Source organism: Gekko japonicus, unplaced genomic scaffold (genome assembly GCF_001447785.1).
Source record: "Gekko japonicus isolate JY-2015 unplaced genomic scaffold, Gekko_japonicus_V1.1 scaffold445, whole genome shotgun sequence".
In the NCBI taxonomy this organism is placed as follows: Eukaryota; Metazoa; Chordata; class Lepidosauria; order Squamata; family Gekkonidae; genus Gekko; species Gekko japonicus.
In genome coordinates this window covers 535,556-551,254 of record NW_015169184.1, presented here as the reverse complement: position 1 = coordinate 551,254, position 15,699 = coordinate 535,556, and positions in this window count along the sequence as shown.

The following is a 15,699-nucleotide window of genomic DNA, read 5'->3' as shown; positions in this document are numbered from 1 at the left end:
ATGTTGCCCCGTGTTCAGCAACTGGCCGCAGTCCGGCCGAAATGCTGATGGGCCGGAGGCTGGCAACACTATTAGATAGGTTGCACCCGGACCTGAATGACCTTAAACCACCACAGCAGAGTGAACAAACGAAGGTACGCATGTTTGAGAAAGATGACAAGGCGTATGCGAGAAATTATCAACTGGCCGCAGTCCGGCCGAAATGCTGATGGGCCGGAGGCTGGCAACCGTATTAGATAGGTTGCACCCGGACCTGAAGTACCTTAAACCACCACAGCAGAGTGAACAAACGAAGGTACGCATATATGAGAAAGATGACAAGGTGTATGCGAGAAATTATGCCAGTGGTCACTTGTGGCTCCCAGCCACTATTGTTGAAACTGTTGGGTCCAGAATGTATGTGGTACGACTTGCTGATGGTCGCAAGTGGCGTAGGCACATAGACCAGTTGAGGCAACGGTGGGCGACTGACCGACCCAACGCGTTGCCAACTGAGTCAATAGACCCCGAGGACCTTCCGAGACCTCCCCTGGCGGCGAGTGCTGACGGGCCTGAGGGCATCAGCACTGTTCCAGAGGCAGGGCAGACCCCTACTCTCGAACCGAACGTAACGGATGGAAGTGTTCCTGACTCTGCGGTCCCAGAGTCGAACGAAGTGCCACTGACGGAGATGTGCCCTGAGCCTAGTCCACCTAGGAGGTCTCAGAGAACGAGAAGAGCACCTTCCTACCTAAGTGATTATGATTGTTCGTAGTTGTTTTTGCTTAGGGGGGAGGGAATTGTAATGTATTCAGATGCTGCCCTGAATGCATTAGGAGGTGTGTGAATCCTCCCATAGAGAAGCCATGCAAAGCTTCAAGCTTCGGCAGGGATTCGCGCCGAAAAGTATTGTGGCCAATCAGATTTGAATGTATGTAAGCGGGACTGCTTATGATTGGTCGTTCATGCGTACAACCTGATAGGTTGGTTTAATGTACAGTAGGTGTGGCTACATTAGCCGGAATGTTTAAATACCGAGCAGCTGAAATGGACAAGCTGTTCGGGCTATGAGGAGTTGTACCGTGTCAGAAGAATTGATTATCGAGCTGAATAAACTTGAGTTTTGCTGAATCACTCTCTGACTACTTTGTTAAGCACGGACTTAACACCTGGAGAGCGATCTCCCACCCAGCGACTCCGAGGCGGGCAGGCCAAGGGGGTTTAAACTGCCTTCCCTTCCCTTCAAGGGGGGGGGATTGCCCGGGCAAGCCAAGGGAAGGCATGGGGTGTGGCCTAATATGCTGTTGGGTGTGGCCTATTATGCTAATGAGTTCCTGCTGGGCTTTTTCTACAAAAAGAGCCCTAGTAATTATGATACAGAACCAATTCTCTGAACCCACAACTTTGTATGCCACAAATACATTTCTCCCATATTCATGTATGTCAACAAGAATACGCCCCCCATACCCACAACAGCTGGTGTGGTGCAGTGGTTAGAGTGCTAGACTATGATCGGGGAGAACCAGGTTCAAATCCCCACTCTGCTATGAAACCTTGCTGCGTGACCTTGGGCCATTCTCTCAACCTAATCTATCTCACAAGGTTGTTGTAAAAATGAAAAAGAGGACAGGAGAATGATGCTGGGGAGAAAGACAGGGTATAAATGAAGTAAAAATTAAGAAAATGTAGAAACTAATAACACAAAAATAGTTGTGTTTTCTATGTTTTTAAAAAAGTGCAGAAATAAATGAGTTTTACACCTTCCTGAGTGCCACTTGTCTGTAGCTTTTGGGAGCTGCCAGCGTAGAGCTAATTATAACCCAGCTGATGTCTCTTGGCATCACATTCCCCAAGTAAAATAATTGTGCGGCACGGATGCAAGGCAGAAATGCTAATGCAGACAGCAAGACAAAGAATCACATGTTTATACTGGAGGCAGTGATGGGAGAAACCGCATCACTTTGTCTGAACAACCCAAGCAGTGAGACACATCAGGTTGCTCTTGTATCTACTGCAGGAGTTGCTTACCATCATTACAAAGGGCAGAAAAGAAAAGAGGAAAGAGAGAGAGAGAGAGAGAGAGAGAGAGATCCCTTGGGATTTTGAGATGAAACATGTTCACACTATTTTCCTGCCTTCCCAAATCCTAAACGTCTCTCTCTCTCCCTCTCCCATGTAAACAATGTTCCCCTCCTCCATCTCCTGCAGTGCCTGCACCACTAAGTTTCTGAAATCACAATTATTTCCATAGCAACCGACTGCTATATCAAAAATTAAAGGTTTGTAGTTTGACTGGGGGTGGTGGTGGAGGAATGAGCCAGTATATATGGGGGGGGGGATGTAAACTATCCAACATTTTATGATGTATTTATTGGGAATATTTCTGCTCTGCATCTCCATAGAAGTATGTCTAAGGAGGCTTACAGTAGTATAAATCCATGCAACAAAAAGTCATAAAACACAGAAAGAAGTCTTTCTTTGGTGGTGAAAGACATCACTGAAGGGAGTCGCAGGATTGAAATGAGTGGAGAAGAGTTGTGGGATCCGGCCCAGTTATCAATGTATAATAAGCACAGAGCAAACAACAGAAGCGGCAAGATGAAACAACAACATGATAGAATAAAAACCAACATTTCAAAAACAGGCGGGACAGTGTTTTCTCATTTGTTTAGTAAAAGATTCACATCCTACTATCTTCCTCCAGAGATTCAAGGCTGCTATCAGAATGCCAATATGGCAGAATGATACAATGAAGAGTACTGAGAAAAAGACTGGTATTTCTAAGACACTGATTATTTCTTTATGCTCAGATGAACATGCTCTGCTCTACGTTTGTCCCTTTCCTTCTCTCCCCAGTGATGATGAAACCAATCAGCACAGAAATAAGATCGGACATCCGTGAGTAAAAGAGAATTTGAAAGGCCTATTTCGTATCTGCTTGTTTTTAAATGGGCTCTCTTGCTAAGTAAGTGGAAAAATTAAAAAGGGAAAACTGCTCTATGGGTCTGTATCGAAATACAAACCAGGGAGACCTGAGCAGTGTTATCAGCTGGGTGGCCACTACAGAGGGTCAGTTCCTCACACGGTCTCACTAAGGTTGTTACCATGTAGAGAAAGATAATCTGTAATTTAAAGAATGACTTACTCAAAAGTATAGCATTAGTACTGACCACTTGTCACACAGCTTGTTAATAATTCTCTATTAGGGAATGACACTCAACAGTACTGAAAAGTGTATATTTTGTAATAGGAAATGAGGGCTGTTCTTGCCCCAGAGCATGTTTCTTGGCCAACATTTTCAAGCATCATTTACAAACTGTGTTACAGCAACTGAAACTGACTTTTCAGTACGATGCACTGTGCGCTACTGAAATTTCAATCAGTAAGGAGGACATACGTTGCAGGCACGAGCAATGCTTGTATTCACACAGCAGATAAGTGGAAACCAATCCATCTATAGGAGTATCATAGCAACAAGTACATCTTTGCAAAAGAAAAAAAAAATCCACTGGGCAAAGACTGATGAAATCTCCCAGGAGTTTGCCACTAGGGATACCAAAAAATGGACTTCCCTATCTGAAGACGTGAGCGGTGACTCACAAAAGCTCATCCCCTACCACATATTTTGTTAGTCTTTAAGGTGCTACTGGACTCTTGCTCTTTTCTACTGCTACAGACAGACGAACATGGCTACCCATCTTGATCTTTCCTTTTCCTAATTCATGATGGAGAGAACTGGCAGACAAATACGCTGGGGTCGGTGCTTAGAAGACACTTTTTTGTTCTGCATATGGGGCACTTTGAATACATTTCAAAGCATCAGACTATTGCTATCGGTTCTGGGTTCAAATGCCCACTGTGTCATGAAGTTCACTTGATGACATGGGGCCAGTGACTCTCTCGCAGGCAAGCCTACTTCAGAAGTTTGTTGTGCGGACAAAATGGGTTAGGGAGAACCACTGAGGGCAGGATATAAAAGTGTACTAAATAGACAGAATACCCAGGGTTGAAGGAACATGAGAGTAACAGGTCTGGCCACTGAAAGGGCAGGAGATTTCCTTGGAACCACATTTCAGCCACCTTGAATCCGACAATGGAACAAAGTCAGGATATTAACATAACAAATAATAATACCTGGAGATATAAAAGGACATTGACAAACAAAACCTGCTACATGCTCAGATGAAGATGCTCTGCTCTACGTTTGTCCCTTTCCTCTCTCCTCCAGGTTTTATGGGTTCGGAGTTAGTTTTCTAAATACTTCTATTCTTTTCTGTCAACAGAATCCATAAAAGTTTAAATAATACAAACCTAACACAAATGAAAGGTTAAATGAGACTCTAAGAGACTAATAAGTAAGTAGTCTGGGACCAGCCTTTGAAATAACTAGATAAGCCAGTTGTTGTTCAGTCACACAGTCGAGTCCGACTCTTCGCGACCCCATGGACCACATCACACCAGGCCCTCCTGTCTTTCACCGTCCTCCGGAGTTTGCTTAATTTCATGTTCTTTGCATTGATAGCACTGTCTAACCATCTCATCCTTTGCCGTCCCCGTCTTCTTTTACCTTCAATCATTCCCAGCATCAGGGTCTTCTCCAGTGAATTCTCCTTTCTCATTTGGTGGCCAAAGTATATGAGCTTCAGCTTCAGTATCGGGCCTTCCAGAGAACAGTCAGGGTTGATTTCTTTTAGGACTGACTGATTTGATCTCCTTGCAGTCCAAGGGACTCTCAACTGGCCTTGAATTCCATCCTTAGGGCAGGGATTGGTAGAAGATAGGGTTCACCACCCTGCTAGGGGTAGGACGTCCACCCCCCCAGCAAGCATTCCCTGCCACTGCTCAGCTGGTGGGCAAGGAGAAAATGGCACCAAAACTGGGGGGGAAGCAGCATTTTGACATGCCCAGAAGTGCTGTCAACACGTTGCAGGTGGATGCCAGGAACACTATGGTATTTGGGCAAAACTCTGTGGTGTCACAGGATGTGACATCAGTGTGATGCCAGCAACATCACTGCATCACTAGCAAGGTCCCACCGCTACCCAGGAAGCACGCCCCACCAGTTGCCAGGGCAGATCTGGCAAGCTTAGCAGAAGATGAAAGTAAAGAGTAAAAAGGAGAAGGCAGAAAAGTGTGCTTATTTATGTAAACACTTAACCTGCCAACAGCCTCCTGCCAACTGTTGCCAACCTTCATGTGCAGCCTGGAGTTGTTCGGGAATTAAACAGATTGCCAGATTATCAGTTCCCCTGGAGAAAATGGTGGGTTTGGACGGTAGACTCTATGGCATTATATCCTGCTGTGGTTCCTCCCCTCCCGAAACCCTAGCCTTCTCAGGCTCCACTCCAAATCTCCAGGTATTTTCTAGCCTGGATCTGGCAGCCTCCCTGTGCTCCACACAAGCTGGTGTATGGGCGTGCCACTGCTTTCCAGTGTTTCTCACATAATACATCATCAGCGTACTCATAAACTACCTTTGTGATTCAAAATTCACAGCCATGTGCCCCATGGTTGACCCCATTGGCATAGCACCTCTAAAAAACACTCCTACAGCAAACTAAAGGAGCTGCAGTGGCTCAAGTGGTTAAGACGCTGAACTGCAGGCTGTGGAAGGTCAGTAGTTCAGCAGTTCGAGACCCGAGTGTGCCGCATGATGGAGTGAGCTCCCATCTCTAGTTCCAGCTCCTGTCAACCTAGCAGTTCGAAAGCAAGAAATTGCAAGTAGATAAATAGGGACCACTTCGGTGGGAAGGTAACAGCGTTCCGTGCGCCTTGGTGTTTAGTCATGCCGGCCACATGACCACGGAAACGTCCTCGGACAGCGCTGGCTCTTCGGCTTTGAAACGGAGATGAGCACCGCAACCCTAGAGTCGGATTCGACTGGCTTTCAAGCAAGGGAACCTTTACCTTTACTTACAGCAGAAACCTCTAATACAGTGGAGCTCCAAGCATATACTGGCTGCCTTTCTAGAAATACTTTCTCGGGAATAAGTCCTACTGAATCAACTGGGACTTCTGAATTATCATTGAGGATTGGAAAGAATAAGAGTCCAGTAGCACCTTAAAGACTAACAAAATTTGCGGCAGGGGATGAGTTTTCATGAGTCACTGCTCACTCCTTCAGATGCAGCTAGGAAGGGAGTCCATCGGTCCCATATAGTTGAAAGTGGAGTGATTTCAGATGCTGAATGATACTAGCAGGCAAATGATAGTAGCAGGTGTGATTGGATTAAATGTTAGGATTGCTTGCTTATTGACTGAGCAAACAGCCTATTTCCTTCTGGTGATCAGACCTGCATGGTGATTTTCAGAGGAAGAGAGTTAAGGTAGCAGGTGAATCAGCCGATGCATTCCAAATTTCACCCATTGTGAAAGAAATAGAATTACATGATAACACTGTGAAAGTTGCCATTAATGATAATAAAATATGAAAAAGTATGATCCGGGGTTATAACACAAAAATATACTACAGAAACCTTCCAAAAATGTTTTTTTTAATCTTTTTAAAATTTATTAGCGCAGGGATAAGAACATAAGAGAAGCCAATGTTGGATCAGGCCAATGGCCCATCTAGTCCAACACTCTGTCCCACAGTGGCCAAAAATACCAGGTGCCATCAGGAGGTCCAGCAGTGGGGTCAGGACACTAGAAGCCCTCCCACTGTTGCCCCCCCAAGCACCAAGAATACAGAGCATCACTCGCCCCAGACTGAGAGTTCCTATCTATACCTTGTGGCTAATAGCCACTGATGGACCTCTGCGCTTAACAATGCCAGCCTCCACGTGGGACCTGGGGATCCCCTGGAATTGCAGCTTATTTCCAGACTACAGAGATCAGTTCCCCTGGAGAAAATGGATGTTTTGGAGGGTGGACTGTATGGTCTTATACCCCACTGAGGTCCCCTGTCATCCCCAGGCTCCACCCCAAAATCTCCAGCAGTTCCCCACCCTGGAGCTGGCAACCCTACTCCCCACCAGGGCCAGGGAGGCCCTGGCAACCCTAGATGAGGGACTGTAGAGGTCCGGGTCTATATATGACAGATTGCTTTCAATTTAGCCATCAATGCTAGGATTCTCTTTCATATTCCTCCCAGCACCCTTGTGGTCAAAGCTGATTCCATACATTTCAGTGAAACTATCTGTCCAGGTGGGTACTATGACTCTTTTGATAAAATAAGTTTTCCTGAAAGGGATTTGTTTGTTTCTACTCTTGCATAAGGTGACCATTTAAAAGCAGAACCAACATGATAAAATCACCCGACTCACTTACTGCAACGGTTCTCTGAGGTTTGATCCGTAGCCAAATGAAACTTCAATCTCCATTATATGCTTCTTTCAATCAAATCCAGGCTACAGATCAGTTTATGCTTGGAATTCACTTACCAAAAGGGAAGCATTTATGCGTTAGTACACATACACAGAAACACCGATGCGTACACTTACGAGTAACAAATGACTTGAAAAATTGCTATCTGTTTCTGGGATTCAGTCACAAAATCTATTAGCATTTTTTCTTCTGGGGAAATTAGGGTAAGTGATAAAAAGCTTTCAAGCAAAGTCTTTGAAGCAATGAATGAGTCATACTCTGTTATGTCATCTTGGCCTTATAATACACACCACATGAGCTCAGAGATCTAGATAAGGTCTCTAGACTCGCACATGAACTAAATGCTACATATAAAGTACTGTTGTACACTACAATTCTAAAAACACTTTTCTGGGATTAAACTCCATTGAGTAGACCTGAGTAGGATTCTGAGTAGACCTGTTTAGGATTGCTCTCACAAGTTAATCACCCAAAGAGTGATTAACACTTGGAATTCACTGCCACAGGAAGTGGTGGCGGCTACAAGCATGGACGGCTTCAAAAGGGAATTAGATAAGCATATGGAGCAGAGGCCCATCAGTGGCTATTAGCCACAAGGTATAGATAGGGACTCTGGGGCAAGTGATGCTCTGTCATCTTGGTGCTTGGGGGGGTCAACAGTGGGATGGCTTCTAGTGTCCTGGCCCCACTGGTGGACCTCCTGATGGCACTGGTATTTCTGGCTACTGTGTGATACAGAGTGTTGGACTTGGACTGGATGGGCCTTTGGCCTGATCCAACATTGGCATCTCTTATGTTCTTATGTTCTTCTGTTCTAGGTTCATAGCCTAACTAGGGCTGCCAATCTCTTGGTAAGACCTGAAGTCCTCCCAGAATTACAACTGATCTTCAGGCTACAGAGATCAGTTCCCCTGGAGAAAACAGCAGCTTCAGAGGGCAGACTCTGTAGTATACCATAGATTCTAAGGTGATATCCCTCCCCAAGTTCCCCTTTCTACAGGCACCACCCCTAAATTTCCAGGAATTTCCCAGGCCAGAGTTGGCAACCCAAAGCCCAATAAGCATGTCTCACAATCTGGTAGCTACAGAGTGACATAAAAGCTAATTTCTGATGCTTATGAACAGAGATACTGGAATATTGTATAGCTGAAAATACTGACTGTGGATTCAGTTCTCTTTTCCCATTAAAAAAAAACTTGCTGCAGTTTAGAAACTTTGTCTATGAATAATTTCTAGATGAATGGAAAATGGTGACTGTTTCATAGTTTATTTTAGACATGGATCCATCACCTTTGGTCTTCAGTTTCATGACTGAAACATCTTAACATAGAATCAACAATAGTAACGAGCATCGATGTAATGAACCAATGTGCTGTAGTGGTTAGCATGTGGAGCTAAGATCTAGGTTCAAATCCCACTTAGCTGTGAGCTCACTGGGTGACCCTGGGCCAATAGCAGACTCTCTAATGGACCTCACAGGGAACAAAATGGAGGGGAAGCCATGTATCCCCCTGCCCCGAAATCCTCAGAGGAAAGGTGGGATGAAAATGAACAGATCAGCAGATTGCAGATGCCAATATGACCTTTCTTTATAGCACAGTTGTGCAACAGAAACAGTATTAGTATAAGTGCTGGATTATTAACAAATAATTTCCAATACATAAATGGAAATCCCACGATTATTCAAACTCCTCAGAAGAAGAAGAGTTGGTTTTTATACCCCACTTTTCTCTACCCTAAGGAGCCTCAAAGTGGCTTATAATCACCTTCTCTTCCTCTCCCCACAACAGGCACCTTGTGAGGCAGGTGGGTCTGAGAGAGTTCTGAGAGAACTGTAACTGGCCCAAGATCCCCCAGAAGGCTTCGGCTGGAGGAGTGGGGAATCAAACTCGGTTCTCCAAATTAGAGTCCGCTGTCTTAACTACACCACCACACTGGAGTAATAACAGAAACCAAACCGTCATCACAAATAACAAAACTGAACCAAAGATCTGGCCAGACACTGATGTCTAAGCTGTCTGGAGGGACCTGCGTGGCAGCCTCTGAACCTGTCTGTCTTAGACTTTCAGTAAGAAGTTGGACCTCCAGGTTTGTCTTGTGATTTGAGGATGTACTGAGCATCTATGCTAGGGCCCCCAATGTGGTGCCCATGGGGATCAGGGCATCCACCAACATATTTCCTGGTGCCTATCAAGTGTTTTTAGAAAGTGGGTAGGGCCAGCTACGGATTCTGCTCAGCAAAGCCTCTGATCGACCACTAGAAACTGCTTTGGCAGGAGCTGCCACCACAACACAAGGATCTTCACTTTGTGATTGAAGGTAAGCTGCGTCAGCCATTTTCTGTCTAGCTTTGCTTCCTGTGGCAGCCATTTTGTGGCGACACCCACCAAACAATGTCAGAATTCCAGAGGTACCCACAGGCTCAAAAATGTTGTGGAGAATGGCAGGAAAAAGAAAGGGAAATGTTTCACACAAATAAGTCATTTCAATCTGCCTTCTTACTAAAGTTATAATTTGCGATACAAAGAGACTTTTAAACATCTCATTACCCTCTCTCTCTTAGTAGCCCCCCTATTGATGACAAGGTTAGCTGCTAGTTGAGTAGTTGTTACCTGTTATTTTCATTTGTGCTGCTAAAACCAGGCCTGCGGAGAGTCACCATGGGCCCCAGATTTCACCTAGGCCTCCCGTATGATCCTGATCCAAACCAAATATTATAACAAAACAAATCATTTGGCTGCTAGCTTACTGTTGCCATGAATCAGTAGTAGCAGCAGCAGCAGCAGCAGCAGCAGTAGTAGTAGTAGTAGGAGGAGGAGATTGGATTAATACCTCGCCCTTCACCCGGAGTCTCAGGGCGGCTTACAATGTCCTTCACTTCCCCTCCCCACAGCAGCCACCCTGTGAGGTAGGTGGGGCTGAGAGAGCTCTTTTCAGACCTGCTCTTGAGAGAACAGGTCTGAAAGAACTTGTGACTGACCCAAGGTCACCCATCTGGCTGCATGCAGAGGAGTGGGGAATCAAACCCGGTTCTCCCAGATTAGAGTCCACCACTCTTAACCACTTCACTGAACTGGCAAAAGAATCGACCTGTCTGTCCATCTTTTATTTATTTGTTTAATTTATTTATATCCCATTTTTATCCCCAATGGGAACCCAAACAACTTACATTGTTCTCCTCTCCTACATTTTATCCTCTCAACAACCCTGTGAGGTAGGTTAGGCTGAGAGTCTGTGACTGGCCCAAGGTCACCCAGCAAGCTTCCAATGCAAAATCAGGATTTGAACCTAGGTTTCCCAGAACTTAGTATGACACTTTAACCAACACACCATGATGGCAGGCATTAGAAAATACAGCTAGGAGACTCAAAATTGGCCACCAGCTTCAGGATAATTGTGGGAGTTCCAGCACCAAAAATGAAAGGCATGAGAATATCCTTGCCCAGGTGAGACAAACCACCACCACCCTGCTATTTGCAATGGAAGCTAAGGGTCTCTGTGACAGGCCTAACTCAGAAAGTAATGCTACATTTTTGAAAACTGGCCACCAACCCAGAATGATGATGGAAGTCACAGTGCCAGAAATGAAAGGGATTGGAACACCCTGAACCAGGTTATCTTCATGTGAGGAAACATGTGATAAGAGATTTTTTACCGTAGCAAAACAAAACAGAAAAACTCATAATGCAATAAATGACTTTAAGGGGCTACTGGAGTTCTGTCCTGGGCTTGTCACACACTCTCAGCAGGGCTGTTGTGAAGATAAAATGAAGGACAGGAGAACAACGCAGTTTTGGGTCCCCATTGGGAAGAAAGACTGGATAATGTATTTGTTATAAATGTAATTTTTAAAGATATTAAAAAGACTGCATCATTTGTCATACAGCAAAGTAGCCTTTACAAAAGACTATCAGATCTTTCACCAACACAATAATAATGATAGCAATCCAGTAGGATTTCTAACATCTGGACTGGGATTTCTAACTTCTGTTCCACATGTATAACCAGTAAAACCGATTAATGTTCCATTACTATGCATGTAAAGGGCGGAGGAAGGGGAAAATATCCTTTTACTACTTTGTGAAATCATGGGGAAATACTAACTCCCCCCTTCTGCTCATAATATTAACAAAGGTTTGCTACTGTACTACTATTAAGTACATTGTGTTGCCAAGCAGGATAGAGATTAGAAGGATTTGAGACCAAGAACTGAAAATAAATTGGAGGTGGCATGGAAAAATCATGTAGAGGAAGAGAGAAATGAATGAGAATAGTGTGGAAAAGAGGGAGAGTAATTAAGGAAAAAGAGAAGGAAAGGTTGCTTTATCTTGCTGCAATGCCCTAATTACTACTTTGCAAGATCTGGCTAAATTGAGTGCAGGGAAAGTAAGAGAGAGGCTAGGCTATTACAGGAAATGACATTGTTAGCAGGCTGCAGGCTGGCAATTAACGTAGCAGCCAACAGCCATGCTGGCTCATCTTGCTCCAGTCCTGGTTTGGTTGGTAGGCTTAGCATGATCTGTTAGGCAAGTTTGCTTCAGTCCTGCAGAAAGGCCAAGCTAGCTGATAATAGAGAGCATTTTACTGTTCTCAGACTTCCTTGTGCCCCTAGTAGCTGCAGCCAGAACGACATTAAAAAATGGAAAGACATTCATCTGGATGCAGCATGATACTGGCTATGGGGCCCTCCAACTGATGTGATTTTGTCCCCCCAGACTCCCCTGGCTAAAACAAGGACCTCAGTGCAGCTGTCTTACAATTCTCCTCTGCCTACCCATCCCTCCTAACCTGACCACCAGGCTCCACCTTGTGAATCTGGAACACTATTACACCACCAAAGTGAGTTGCTTCGGCTCTCTAGCATACATGACCATTCCTTCCAGTTCAGTGATTTCAATTTTTAAAAGTAACTTTTGGAGTCTACAACTTGTCAAGTATGAAGATCCTCTAAGAAGTTAAATTCCAAAAGTATTTTATAATTATTTTCTCTTTATATTTAGACAGCTTGCATTTAGCTGAATTGAGTACCTTTCCCCCATTCAGATGCCTTAATTATGGGAGCCCCATTTTATTCAATTGGGCTTACTCCCAGAGAATGTTCTTAGGAGTGTAGCCTTCATTGCCTAACAGCTTTTCCCATCTATGCTTAGTTATAAATCCTATAAATCCAGAAGGTGGTGAAGGCCTTTTATATATTTTGATTTATAAAACATTTCTTCAAGTTTTGTCAGCTTTTCCCTCAAAACAGTGATCTATAAAATATGAGGATATATAATTTTATAACTGGAAATATTGAAATAATAGTGGGTCATTATTCTGTATCATGGAGCTGCGGTGGCTCAAGTGGTTAAGACGCTGAACTGCAGGCTGTGGAAGGTCAGTAGTTCAGCAGTTCGAGACCCGGGTGCCGCATGATGGAGTGAGCTCCCATCTCTAGTTCCAGCTCCTGCCAACCTAGCAGTTCAAAAGCAAGACATTGCAAGTAGATAAATAGGTACCACTTCGGTGAGAAGGTAACAGCTTTCTGTGCACCTTGGTGTTTAGTCATGCCAGTCACATGACCACGGAAACATCTTCGGACAGCGCTGGCTCTTCGGCTTTGAAACGGAGATGAGCACCGCAACCCTAGAGTCGGATTCGACTGGCTTTCGAGCAAGGGAACCTTTACCTTTACTTTATTCTGTGTCACATTTCCCAACTTTTGAAAGGAAATAGACATCATATCAATAAATCTTGATATATTGTATTTGATCCAAACAGAATAAGTTCTCATATTAAAACCAGCATCATAAATAAAAGAGGTTAATGAAGAAATATTAGGACTATTTTTTTAAAGTTTATTCAATACCAACATTATAGCCTCAGTTAGAGGAGTAGGGTGTTTCACCAGGCCTTTATTTGAATAAACTCTTAAAACATCAAGGTAGGTAGGGTCGTGGTATCTTAATAGAATCTTGATGTAGCCCATACTGTTATCTACATGAAAATAAGTGAAAAAAGTTTTCATCTTATTGCTTGGTAATATTTTATTAAATTAGCACATGGTGATCCACCTTCTTCCTTAGATCTTTGCAAAGTTAAGAATACAATTCTTCGTTTCCTTTTTATCCAGATAAATATCCATTGTCAACTGTTTAAAAGTTGCAAAGGTATATGTATAGGCACATTTTCCAAGAGAAATATGATTTTTCATAGGATTTTCATTGTTTAAACTTGCTATTCTACCAAACTGGGACTGAGAGATTTTTTAAAGATCTCTGTCTACCACTTGAACTGACTGTTCTTCAATAGATTTTTCATGTTCTACTGTCAGCTACAAGCCTATATATCTGTTAGGTTCTAGTGGCCATTTAAAGTCAAATGAATCTATTTAAAAGCTAATTTTAAGCTCTTTAGGCACACCATATATGTTAGACAAACCAATAATGGATCATAAGTATATTGCATGGAATTCTAACTTTTTTGTATTGGGAATAACAGGACTCGAGAGTTCTTTGAGCTCCATGGTAGCAGGCAAGCTTTCAAGTTCCCCAGATTTCTTTTTCATCAGGCTGTATTTGTAGTAAAGGTAAAGGTTTCCCTTGCTTGAAAGCCAGTTGAATCCGACTCTAGGGGGTGGTACTCATCGTTTCCAAGCCAAAGAGCTGTACGAAGACATTTCTGTGGTCATGTGGCCGGCATGACTAAACGCCAAGGTGCACGGAACGCTGTTACCTTCTCACCAAAGTGATACCTATTTATCTACTTGCAAACTCTTGCTTTTGAATTGCTAGGTTGGCAGAAGCTGGGGCCAGAGAGAGGCGCTCACTCCAACATGCGGAAAGGGGCGGGCTCCCCTTTCCCCTGACATCGAGGTTATGTTTTTAATATTAGCCAAGCCCATCTGTGTGAGCATTTGCATGGAAGAGAGAAGATGCGAAGATGAGGATCTAACATCTGCTTGGAAGCCAAATGAATATTTGTAAATTGTGTGCATCAAATTCTTTAAAAAGGCCCTTAAGGCTTTGACAGTGGAACACATTCAGCCACAATATTGTATCAACAGCTGTATTCAAGAAGCGTTTCTGTGCAGATCAAAGGTAAAGTCTGGCTAATCACATTCAAAAGAACTTCTAGAACTATTGCAGAGGCCCCAAAATCCCAAGGTGGTTGTTAATTTAATGTAACAGCACCACAGATAAAGCAAACAATTGCTCTTTTGAGACAGATGTGATGGGCTGCCTCAGAAAGTTTTAATCCTACCTACAGCTGTCAGCAGGCTTCACAGAGTGGTTAAAAGCGTGAGATGAGAGTCTAATTCAAGTCTCAGCCCACCCATGAACTTAGTGGGATAACTACTGGTTAACTTAGGATAACCATCATTTTGGATATATGGAGCAGGGACAGGGGAGTTACTCAGTTCCCTATGGCTGTATGTTGACCTGAAGGGCAAAAATGGTGGTACAATCTGATACGACAATTTCCCTGGAGTTAGTATAATTTACAGTGTGATTGTAAGCAGAGTTGTGCCCTTCAATGGACTTATAAGGATGTAACTCTGTTTAGATGCTATCGTTAGACAAGTAGGCCAAAGTAATTACACACTTTCCAAATAACTGATGGCACAAGCCAAACACAGCAGCTAAATCCAGCCTATAGAACAAGGGTGTTTATTTTCTTTGTATCAGTGGCATAGGATGGGATGGTGCTGTAATGACACTGGACAGGTGTTTATATACACTGGGACATACCCCATTCATTTCAAGGGAATGAAAGTGGCTTAAATGTGAGATCTTTCCCATCAGCCGTCTGTACTCCGGCTTGAAAAAATGTCTTAATTTTAATTGCTTTGTCACTGTTGCTGGGAAACAGATTTCTTTTTTTAAGAAAGGAAAAAACAGTTTGTAATGCTTTCCATTTTTATTTATTTATTTGTATCCCGCCCTCCCCACTGAGAAGGGGCTCAGGGCGGCTCACACAAGTACATAAATAATAATATACATAATATAATCATTTAAAATCCTCCTAAAACATTAAAACATATTAATAAACATTGGAATAGAGTTAATAAGCGAGAGCAAGATAATTCCCCTGCTTAACGATAACATCTGAACTGCCAAGCGTTGTCCGTTCTAGCCCCGTGCTGGTGTGAGCAACCAAGCCTTGTCCTAGCTCATCGTCTACCCAGCGATTCGAAAGCTTCGGCAAGTAGATAAATTGGGGACCACCCGTAAGGGGGTGGGCACACCACTCCCTTTGGGAAGGTGATAGCTGCTGAGTGTGACTTCTGTGGCGCGGCAAGATCAAAAGATGAAAGATCTGTTTCGGCACCCCTGCAGTGGAGCGAGTCGGCCAGGCGGTGGCAGTGTGGCAGCGCGACATCAAGAAGCCCTGACGTCATCAGCCAGCCGACAA